The sequence below is a fragment of the Stegastes partitus genome, unplaced genomic scaffold (assembly GCF_000690725.1).
Source record: "Stegastes partitus isolate 25-593 unplaced genomic scaffold, Stegastes_partitus-1.0.2 Scaffold0, whole genome shotgun sequence".
In the NCBI taxonomy this organism is placed as follows: Eukaryota; Metazoa; Chordata; class Actinopteri; family Pomacentridae; genus Stegastes; species Stegastes partitus.
The window spans coordinates 575,640-587,105 of NW_007577731.1; the positions used below are offsets into that span (position 1 = coordinate 575,640).

General features: G+C 45.7%; 1 protein-coding gene across 10 annotated transcripts in view; it reads left to right on the top strand.

Moving 5' to 3' along the window:
* Window positions 1–379: 379 nt before the first annotated feature.
* The window catches only part of st3gal3b (ST3 beta-galactoside alpha-2,3-sialyltransferase 3b), a 55,781-nt gene continuing 44,694 nt past the window's right edge, over window positions 380–11,466 (top strand). For 2 of the 10 annotated variants that reach the window (XM_008276199.1, XM_008276915.1), the window contains exon 1: window positions 8,365–9,832. The gene's annotated coding sequence lies outside the window, so the exon portion shown is untranslated. The other 8 variants (XM_008276279.1, XM_008276360.1, XM_008276440.1 and 5 more) reach the window with 8 other exon arrangements.

Here is an 11,466-nt window from a genome sequence, read left to right on the forward strand (position 1 = left end):
GCTACAATCGTTTGAAGCAGAGATTTCTTTTTTTTTCTTTTTTTTTTTTGCTGCAGTTTATCGTAGAATTAAGAGTCTGCTCGGCTGTGATTTTTTCACTCAAAGTCAGGATTCAGTGATGAAACACCTGTTAGCGCTGTGCAATGGCAAACCAACCGTGAAAGTTTTCTGGTTAATTTCTCCCACAGCTGCTGAATGAGAAGCAAATGTTGTACTCAACATTGGGGGCGACTGTGGCTCAGGTGGTAATCGTAAGGTTGGTGGTTCGATCCCCTCCACAGTCCAAGTGTCCTTGGGCAAGACACTGAACCTGAAGTTGCTCCCAGTGGCAGGCAGCAGCTTGCATGGCAGCTCTGTCACCAGTGGTGTATGAATGTGTGTGAATGGGTGAATGAGAAACACACTGTAAAGCGCTTTGAGTGCTGCTAAGATAGAGACGCGCTCTATAAATGCAAACCATTGAGACCATTTACTGAGAAGTGGCACCTCAGTGTTTGATGTTGTACCCAGTTTCGTGCAGTTTCCTCTGGCACTAGTTTCTCTTCCTACTTTCCCTGAATGTTCCTCATTTCTTTTCTCCAGAAGTCCATTGTTGAAATGATTCAATCTTTCGCTGTAAAACTGATCTGCTCATAAATGAAACATTGCCATGTCATAGACGGTGGACTTTCCTACCAAAAGCCCCTCGTGTCTATTAACAGGACCGTGCAGCGTTTCACACCTCAGGATTTAAAGCCGTTGACAGCTGAGCTCGACCACTGTCATGGTTCCACAGCCCTCCAGGTGAGTGGTAGGTCAGCGAACAAGAGGATTACTGCCAGCCTGAGTGAGTACGACTCAGAGTAGTCCTTCCTGTCTAGATTGATCATGTTTACCTAATGTCTGGCCCAAATGTTATTAGGCCGGCATTAATGGACTGAGTGGACCGGGGTAGCCAACCTAATTCAATTTGAATCCTCGCTTCTTTTTTATGCTTTTAATGTGCAGTGCTTTGTAATGTATATATACATCACAAAGTTACTTCCACTACAAACAACAGCCATAAAACGTCCATGTAGCTGAAGGTGAATCCAAATATCAGACAAATTATTTCATAATGTACGCAGGACCTTCAGTGGCCGTTACGGGACACCAATAAAACTGACGTGTGTCACATTAAACTGGTTCTGAAATGAGAAATGTGGTCGTACCAGTGGATTCAGTGAATGCATGAGCAGCTGGTGCCAGAAGCGTTGGCCTGACTTCGGGGGAATAACTCGTCTCTATCTGCGCTGGATGCTCGCTGCTTGTCCCAACCTGCCTGCTTGTGAAGCCACTTCCTATTTCACACAAGAAGCTTTGCTGCATTTCTGCCGCCGCTATTCTGACCTGCTGCAGTCCTGCGCAGCGGCCGACCGGAAACACCAAGTATGTGCGTGAACACACACACACGAGGAGGAGAGAGTGTGTGTGTGTGTGTGTGCTTGTATGAGTAAGAGATAGAGACAGAAAGTCTAGTAAAGATGTGAAAGTGCACGTTGATAAAAGGATTACCACTTTGGCTGCAGACTGCCTGGCGACCAGATCAGTGGCAGAGAAAGCCGGCGTACGAGTCGTCTCCCACAGAGGCTCACAGGCTATTTCTGACTTTGCTGTTTACGCTGGCATTAGCTGATTTATAGCACATAGTAAAATGCACGACATATTTCAAGCATGTTATTATGTCGACTTGTTTTTCTTTGCCTTCCACTCCTCACTGCTTGCAGCGGCGATATGAAAACATCCTGTGATCTCGACTACTCACCACGCTGAGATCATGTGCCAGTAGGAAGATCGTGTATTTCTTTCATTCTAATGGGACTTCCTGTTGTTGCCACATCATTAAGCAGCAGACCGCAGCCATTTAAGCCTATAGGTTCCCCCAAGGCTCTGCTTTGGCTTCATCACATGATGGCTCCAGCCCATAATCGTCTGAGCAATCTTGCATCTGCAGGCATGCAAACTTTCCCGGCTCTCAGAGCCACCAGCTCGGCTCTGGCAGGGCTGGAATGATGCTGTCTGCTGGTGAAATGTTAAGATCACCGCGGTTTTAAACAAATACTCTGACATGGAGGTTTCATTCAGCGGTTCCTAAACTAATGTGGGTATTCTGTGGCCTGCGTGAACCACATATCTGACGTCTGCACGCTTTGAGGGTTGGTTCTGCAAATGTCATGTGATCGTCAGCTTATGCCATTTTTTTTTTCATTTATTGCTTTTGCTGTGAGAAGCGTATCGCTCTCACGCTTTATTAAAGACTTTGCAGTGGCAGTAGTAAAAATGACTGATTATTCATATGTTTTAGAATTACAGGCCAGTTTGCAGTGTTTGCATGTAAAGCAAAGAGAAACAACCTACATTTGTCTGTCTGTAAGGAAATACTGCATGTTAATACCATAAACCAGGGGTGTCCAATCCTGGTCCTCGAGGGCCACAGTCCTGCATGTTTTAGATGTTTTCCTCTTCCAACACACCTGATTCAAATGATCAGCTCATCATCAAGCTCTGCCGAAGCCTGATAACGATCCTGATCCTGACACTCCTGCCATAAAGTGTGTGAATATACACACATGGTGCAACATCCCCTGAGCCAGAGCACGTCAAAGAGAAGGATGAAGTGGCAGCACAATGCACAGGACTCGCAAAGAGCGGTCTACACATCCACCAGTCGGTTCATTACGGTACACGTGTGCTATTTTATGTAACCTAATTCAACAGCTTGGCCATAAATTCTGCTTTTATGAAGCTTCTAATCTTTCATTATTAAGGTCATACTGAACGGTAGCGCTGCTTTATATTTAAAAGTGTTCCTAATATTTTGTCCACCCCATTAGCACTTTTAAATGCACTGCAGTCCGGTACACCGCCGCCATCCTCTACTCTGACCTCAATCATAAAAGTGTAGAAGCTTCATAAAAGCAGACTTTATGGTTGTATTGGATTACACTGGGTTTGGCAGGTGTTCCTACTAAAACGGCTGGTGCGTGCAGTCACTTAGTTAATCCCCTAGTTTCCACAAAACCCTGTTGTTCGGACTAATGTGCCGGTAAATGTTCAGAGGATCTGAGTGACACTAAATTTGCATCCCAACATCAGCTGAGTTTAACAAGCTCGGGTCTGTTTGCTAACTTCTGGTACAAAGGTCACGCCAAATTTCTGCTTTCTGCCTTCCTGCTGCATCCAATGAAGTCATAAAATCCAAATAGGACTTAGCTGTTACACTACATGTTGTATCAGATAGTGTGCAACGGATTTTATTGCTCGCCTTGGTATTGGTCAATAAATGTTGACAGAGAACAGAACTGGACAGTGCTGCTCCTACTTTTATTGGGTGTATTAATGTCTCCATTTGGTCTATTTAAATCCTGCCTGTTATTGGTTAACTAATGTTTACAGAGCGCTGAGAGGACAGTGAGCAAATCAAATCTTTGGCGTCGCCTCTCTCCATTGGATATGGCTCTGTGTGAGTGACTGATCACATTCGGTCGGAGTTTGTCCGGTTCACGTTCACGACCTGAAGACTTGACGGCAGCAGCTGAGAAGGTAAAGGCTCTTTCTTCACTTTCCTAAACACAGAGACGTATTTCATTTCAGTTGAGGTAATGGTTGTTATCTGTCTCTACAGGAACAAACAAAATGTGTTGCACAACCTCACATTTAAATATAAAGTGATATCTGTGTGAAGGGAAAGAACTTCAAGGCCACATCCTTGACTCTGAGCTAAAGTTCAGCTGACGACACGTGTTCCGCCGCCAGACGAGATCAAAATACGAAGCGGGAGAACATTTTAAAACTTAAAAACGATGCACTTTACATGTTCTGAACAATGGTGTCCTGCGTAGAGGCATTGTTTCTCAGCCTGCTTAATCTATACTGCTACAGATAAAGACTCGGAGAAAAACAGGAATTATTTTTGGTCCAAGGATGAATCCATGACATTGGCGTAATGGGGCCTAAAATAACCTCCCTGGTGCATTCCAGGAAGGTGGACAGTCACTCTGTAAGCAGAAATGCCCATGAGAGAGCCATGGGTGGTGGACTGTACTTTGTATGTGCTGCTTTTTACAATCTTTAGAGGTGTTGGTCAGGTTTGGAAACGGGTTTGCGTCTGTATCCAGTCTGTAGGCGAAGCTTAACCACCCAAATCCAACAACACATACACACTACTAACCCGTGTAGCTGTTTTCCAAAAATGTCTAATGGTTGAATTTCTCCATGACGGATAAACTATTCATACACAGCCCAAGACCTAAATGAAAATTTAATGCAGCCACTTCCAGAGTGATCTGATCTGTTGAGTCAGTGGTTTATCTGAGCAGCTACATGGGTTTAATGAGGTAAAGAGGAAAGAGGTGGCTTTGGCAGAGCTGAGAGCAGTTTGAAAGCAACAGTAACTGCATCCGGCCACGTCTGAAGCTCAGTAATTAACATGCTGTGTCTTGATTGGTTCGGTCATCCGTACACAAGTGGGCAGCCGAGATACATGTTCACACGCTTCTGCCACGTGTGTCCAAGGCGTCCAGCTGTGTGTTCGCATCTCGTTATTGCCTGTGTCGCTGGAGCCAGAGGGTCAAAGGTTCAGTGTGCCACCGACTAGCCAGCAAAATAAACATGATTTGAGTAATTAATTGTCTTTTCAAACTTTGAGGTAGTCATTGGGACTCGCCTGACAACAGCCACCACGTCTTGCATTAGTGACATATTGTCCTGTGTACGGGGGAATAAGGTAGACTTACCTCCACAATAAAGATAATTACTGCATTAATTAAAATGATCAAAACCGACCTTTAAATTACTCGTATAATCTCCAAGTCAGCACAATAATTCTAACAAACTGTTCAGTCCTGGTGATCGGTCACGAGTGCTTTATAACGTCATAATTCCACTTTAGCCAGGGAGTTAGATTTAAATTTCTATAACTGTAAAAATCGGATATGTAAAGTGATTGAAAGTACGCTATAGAAAACACAAGAAACAACTGTATACGCACAAAGCATTTACTGCTAACTACACCTGCTACGTCCTGGCTGGGTGTACATCAGGGCACGTTCATGGTTACACTATTGAATACATGTGGTCTCATGCATCCAAATCACCTAAATGTGTACTGGTGGTCGTTTACATGTGTCCACTTGTGACTGATTGTGCAAGACGCCACATTTTAACACCACATGTGAGTACGGACGAACCCTCCATCCTTCCTTCACAATGTTTCTGAAGCTCAGTGCAACTGCAGACCGTCCTATGACAGCACCCACCTCTAACTCAAAACAGTCACGTTCTGATTACGCATCATTTTAAGCCTTAATACAATTTAAACAAATGAGTTCTATAAAACAAGAATCACCTGCCGTGAAGTTGTCATGAATGTGGAACTGTCTTGTACCAGACTGTTTGTTTCTGCAGTAGAGTTAAGCATTTGACTAGCTTTTGGAGCCAGCCTCAAGTGGCCATTTGAAGAACTGCAGCTTTTGGTGCTTTGGCTTCATTTTTCAGGCCCAGAGGTTTGGTGTCAGCGGCGTCTGACGGGGTGGTGGCGATATGGAGGGAGGTACTCACTAAAACAACAACACACCATGTAGGAGCCGTATGTGTGACGTGTGAGGTGTGTGGCGTGTGGTTGGTGGCCGTGTCATGTTTGGTTTTGATTATGAGGAGTGCGCTCACCTGGGCACGGCGGTTGGCATTCAGAAGTTTGGAGGCAGGGTGAGCGTGTGGTGACAATTTTTGTTGACTGTAGTTTCTTTGTGCAAAGAGTTTGTACTCATTTCTTTGCACAGTTTAACATGTTTAGTATCCTTGTTTGTTCATTATTTACATTTCATGAGCAGAAATGCCATGCAATTGTAACAAAGCAAAATAAACAGAACAACAGGAAGTGCATTGGACGTTTGGTCTGCGCGTCTTCAATTCTTCTACACACTGAGCCTGCCACGACTTCGATAGGTTAATCTGGTAAACTGACAATTAGCCGCAGTACACCATACAGCAACACCAAAACCTGCTCACTGCTAGCTGAGCTCAACCGGCTCTGGCTTTACATTTAGCACAGGGACATGGGATCTATGATCTTATTTAACACATCTCCCAATATGTCAAACTATTCCTCTAAGCACTAGATCGCCCGGTGTAATATCCATTTCTCTGTCTCAAATACATTCAGTTGCAGATGCAGTGTTGATCCAACATTCAGTCCCATTGCTGTTGTGGGAGATTCTAGGTGTGGTGCTCACCTGTAGGAAGAAACGTTCATTAAAGACAAGAGAAACAAAGGTTTTGCTTCATTATTTTTTCGCTGAGGCCTCGACAGAAGTTGTTGCAACACTTAAAAGAATATCAGTTCCTTCTGATTGAGGAAGAGTGACAGGGCCGCAGGATTTTATCTCCTCCAAGAGGAAGTGTTAAATACAGCGAGTGGCTGCAGTCCAGATGGTGCAGAGCGTGGTAAATAAATAAAAGGGCAGTGAAACGTGTTGTTTCTGCAGACACACTACCTCTAGTTATGAGTTTCTCTTTAGCACATGTTTATTTCCAACTGCCTCCCCACCAGAGCAAAAGCCACACCAGCGAGCAGACACTTCATCTATGATTCAGACGATACGACGGTGAATTATTTATTCTGCCACAGTTAAGTCTGGCTGCACTCGTGTTGGACTTTCACTCGGAGAGATCTTGAGCATAAACATGGAAAAGTGAGTTCAGAGAGAGTGTTGGAGATTCTGTTCAGCCGCGGCCACATTCAGGCACATTTCAACAAAAACCACACATTGGGTAACGGTATTTGCATATTAAGTCAGATAACGAGCTGTAGCTTACGATAGGTGAAAGGCAAGAATCCACAATCAGTTTTCATGGAAATTGTTGGTTAGAGGTTGTGTGGTGATAGATTTTATCAGACAGTCTCTGGTGAGCTTCTTCCCTGAGATGGAGCATTTGCACAGATCTTATCTCGTAGTTGGTTGCATGTACAGTAAACCAGCCAATAAAGACTGTAGGATGGACACAACCTGCTCTACTGGTAACTGTAAAAGCCGTAATCAACACATGTCCATTTCCATCATTTCACTGATCTGTGGTACCTTTCAGCTCCTGGAGTGGGCTGAAGAGGCAGAAAACTGTCTGTACGACACTCAAAGAAGATAAAATGCTAATTTCAGCGAGCTGATGGTATCGCCGCCAGTGGTAGTGATTTCAAAATCCACCCGGGATGACGGATTGAGTTTTCATTGCAGGATGTGTTTCTGGTATGGTGACAGAGCTGCCTGTGAAGACCACGCTGCTCTCTTATTTATATGTTTACCAGTCTGAAAATAATTAGAGCAATCAAAGCTCTGGGGCGCGACAGCGGAAAAGCAGGATAAGCCACACTTGTAAAATTACTGAGTCACGTTTCGAGCCCCGGCGGGTCAAATTAATTCGGATGTGGTTGCATCTGGGCAACTGGAATTAGGATAGACGGAGAAGCAAATGTATAAAACAAATGGTGCGCTCCCCTTCAGGAGCACAGCTTCTGACGAGCAGCCAAGTAAAGGCAGTGCACTTTCCAGACATGGTTAGAGATTGGAACGTGTCCTCTCCTTACACTGTTGTCCTCTGGTTATTGATCAGTCGCTCTCGTAACCGTGGTGTAAATGAACGATCCCTGTGCCAAAGGCCGCCCAGTGCTGCCAAGTTACTGGGGAGACTGGAAACAGCCTGTGATCCTTCTGCGCCTCAGTCGGCTAAGTGAGTGTGCGAGTGTGCATATCTGCTGTACGTATTTTATTCTCCCGGCTCCTGCTAATCTCCTGACCCCAGATGGAGAACAGTGGGTGAGCAGATTCTATTTCCTGCTTGATTCAATATTAATAGATCGGCATGCTACTCCGCCACAATCTTTGCAGGGCACAAGCGGAACAGCTCCCACCCTCTCTTACCTTGGCTCTCCGCCTAACAACTGCTAATGCAGGACACCGGGCCCTGTGAACGCAAACAAGGCGCGAGATCGGCCAGGAAAACCGAATAAACAGGGTAACCCGAGCAGGTGTGAAGGACAGGAGCATGGATCCGGTGCCACGGCAATCCGCTGAGAGCTGCCACGCGATAGGTTAAAAGCCCAACTGGGATTAGGGGTAACATGCAGAGTCTGCGGGGGGCATTTTATTAAGCTGCCTCGTTAAATCATGTTCACCTTTATATGAATATCTCTTCTTAATGCTCAGATTATGGCACCTACCGCCCTAAACAGCTGAATCTACTTCTAGTTTCTATACGTGCATGTGATCGGCAAGAACACGAGCTGCCGGCTTCATGTGCAAGAGTTTGGGGAAAATGTAGTGATTGAAAAAGGTAGAGGGAGGAACAAACAAGTCTGTTTTATTCTCAAAAGAATTTGGGTTTTAGTGTGAAAAAACTGCACAGAGATCAGGTTTCCATCTACGTCGATGTTAAAAACAAAGCAGAGCAAATAGCTTCAGTGCATCTTATTGGTCTCATTGTTGGTAGATGAAGGTGTTTTTTTTGTCTGTATGCCAGTTAGTCAGTCCAGCTCAATGTTCCCCCAAGAGAGCATTTTAAGGATATGTATCATGTCCCAAAATGTTCCTACGAGGTTAAACGTTCATCAGGACACGAACAGGGACGTTTACAGGATGTTTGGAGGAAGCCGTCTGGGCCACAGATTATAACAAACGATGAACAAATGCCCACACTCCTCCAACAACCCAACGTCTTTGATTAAACGCTCCTGTATTAACAAAGGCAGAACATTTTGCCTGCTGTGTTCTGAGGACGTCTGGGCTCCTTCATGAAACATTACCAGAATGTTGCTGCTTGATAACAAAGGGAGGATGTCTGCAACGCACGATTTAAAAAGAAAAAAAAAAACGCTAAAAAAATAAGAGCACAACAGTGTTTTTTTTAAAAAAAAACATTACAAGAACTTCCTCGATTGGTTTCTAGAACCAAAACGTTCTGGGTTTATGGATGTGTGACTGTGGATTAATGGATGGTTTGTAGATTAAGTGTTGTGTCCTTTTATGTGAGCATTTGTGCAAATTAATATCAGGATCCTAAAAGGCAAACACATGAGGATCCGGTACCACAGTGATGGATGGACCACAGGGTGCTGGTGCCTTTCATATTCAGACTGCACGCTGAGTGTTAATGTAATTAAAGGACTCTTGGATGTGGATTTGGACAAATACTGGTTGAAGCTAGTCAGTTCAGGCTGCCCAAGACTTCCTACCATGTAAACCTGTCAGACTGCAGCACTTACAAGCTCAGTGTAGGATGAAAACAAGCCTCCCACTTGGTCAATCAAACAGCAGTGCTGGCCAAGCACATACCATTATAGTGGGGGCGGCAGGTCAACAGCCCATACATTAGTGCATCTGTATGACAGCTGCTGAGCCAGGGCTGTACAGTGTGGTGGGGGTCGTCTGGCGGCTATAAATGCATATGAGCAGATCCAGCCACGGTGCATGTCCACAGCTGAGCAGCACCACGTGAAGACGCAGATGAAAAGCTGCATTCATCTTGGCTCTGCTGGAACAGGAGGGGGCACCGTCATTCACCGACATCCCTCATGTGACCGTAAGCTGCTGATGGTGGTCATGCTGATGGAGGAGCTGCCTTCTCGCTTCTGTCAGCCTTGATGCGAGCCAGAGCCGCCGGGGAGGCAGCGGCGGAGACACGCAGCGTCGCTCAGACTTCCACACGTTCGCTCAAGATGGCTTGGAGAGGAGGGGGAGCGCGGTGGTTTTATCGACCTGTCCGCCGCTTCATCTGAGCCTGCCGTTCGTTTCCGACCCGAGGACTCGAAGGAAAAGACAAGGTACCGTCTACAGCCGTGTCGATGCTGCGGGAAACGGCCGCCGCGCCGTGTTTTAGTCGAGCTTTAGGTGAGCTGGTGGTCCGCGGTCCCCCCTCACATCAGCCCGGACCACCTCGGCATTGTTCCGCCGACTTTTGGCACACTCGCCGCTCTTACGTGCCTCCATCCATCCAGCGTGTGCGGACCGTTTCGGAGACCCGTCGCGCTCGTTGTCGTACCTAAAAGCCACGTCTGGACCGCAGCGTTTTCTCCGGCGGCGGCGTGTTGTTACGCCGCGGGCCTGCCGACGGGATCAAGGCACATCTCCACTATGCCAACGTAGCGCTGCTAGCATAGCGGCGGCTAGCCCGAGCTAACGACAACAGTTAGCAGCTCGTCGCTTCGCTTCGCCGTCTCACCGCCTCCGGTTCGTAAAAACAAGAAGAAAGAAAAAAGAAAAGCTTCTCGGGGTTTGCTGTGTTTTTACTTTCGTTTCGTAGCGTGAGGCTTTGAAGTAGAACAAACGTCCAGGTGACACACACCGTCCCCGGAGGCAGAACTTGGGTCGGATTATCGAACCGCAAAGTTCCGTTATGTTCTGCGGCTCTTTGCTAGCTGCCCGACTCGGCTCGCTGTGAAACCGTAAGTAGTCAAATTAACTCGACCGCCGAGTCGAACCGAACACGGCTTTAAATAGGAAGCTTCCGCGGCTGTGGACGGCGGTTGAGTAACGGTTCTGAGTGAGGTGAGCCCCCGCTGTGTGTCGCCGGTCCCGTTACACCGAGACGCGGTCAGTCGGTTGGTTGCTAACGGACACAGTTGTTCTGCTTCCACTGGAGCTCTGTTTGGGTTTTCTTGAATGTACTTTAGCTAACATGTAGCTGGATGGTACCGGGTCGTGGTCTAGTGTTCTGACTTGTTTATGAATGTGTGTCCAGACATAGAGCAGGCGGTACATGCTGCTGAGTGGATCCACAGGTTCGGTCCATCTGAGCTGTTGTTGAGTAGATGGCAGAACTGCTGGTAAATGTCACCGTTAATGTGGACATAGATGTGTACAAATGTGTCACCTAACACAAGCGTTTTCTCAGGTACCTCTGCTGTCCGCTGCTGCTGTGAATACTCACGTTTTTATACCTGTTGTCACTTATTTATTTATTTATTTACATACCTCTGGAGGCTCTACAGACGTCCTGTGTGTCTTGTTTTTATCTTGCACACTTTGTTAATCTATAATTCTTTACACTGAATGGGATGGCACCCAGTTTCGTTTTATTTGTTTTGGTATAGTGACATTAAAATGATTCTGTATGTATGCAGGTGTTTTATGTGTATATATATATATATATATGAAGAGTTCATTTGCAGAAACAGATACCTCCATCCTCACAAACCTTCAGAACTTTTCCATCGTCTACCTGAGACAACATCAGTCAAACTTCAGGTATCTCTGTTGTTGTCGTTTCTACTGAGTCACATCCACTCAGCTTCAGTTTGACTGATATCATCTCCAGCAAACAACAACAAAAAAAAAGTTTTCTGAAAAGCTACAAAAATGGAGTTATCTGATTTTGTAGATGAACTCTTCATATATATATTTATACAGTTTATTTTTATTTTTACAAGGTCATAGTGTCTCGGGGCTGCAGGGTGGC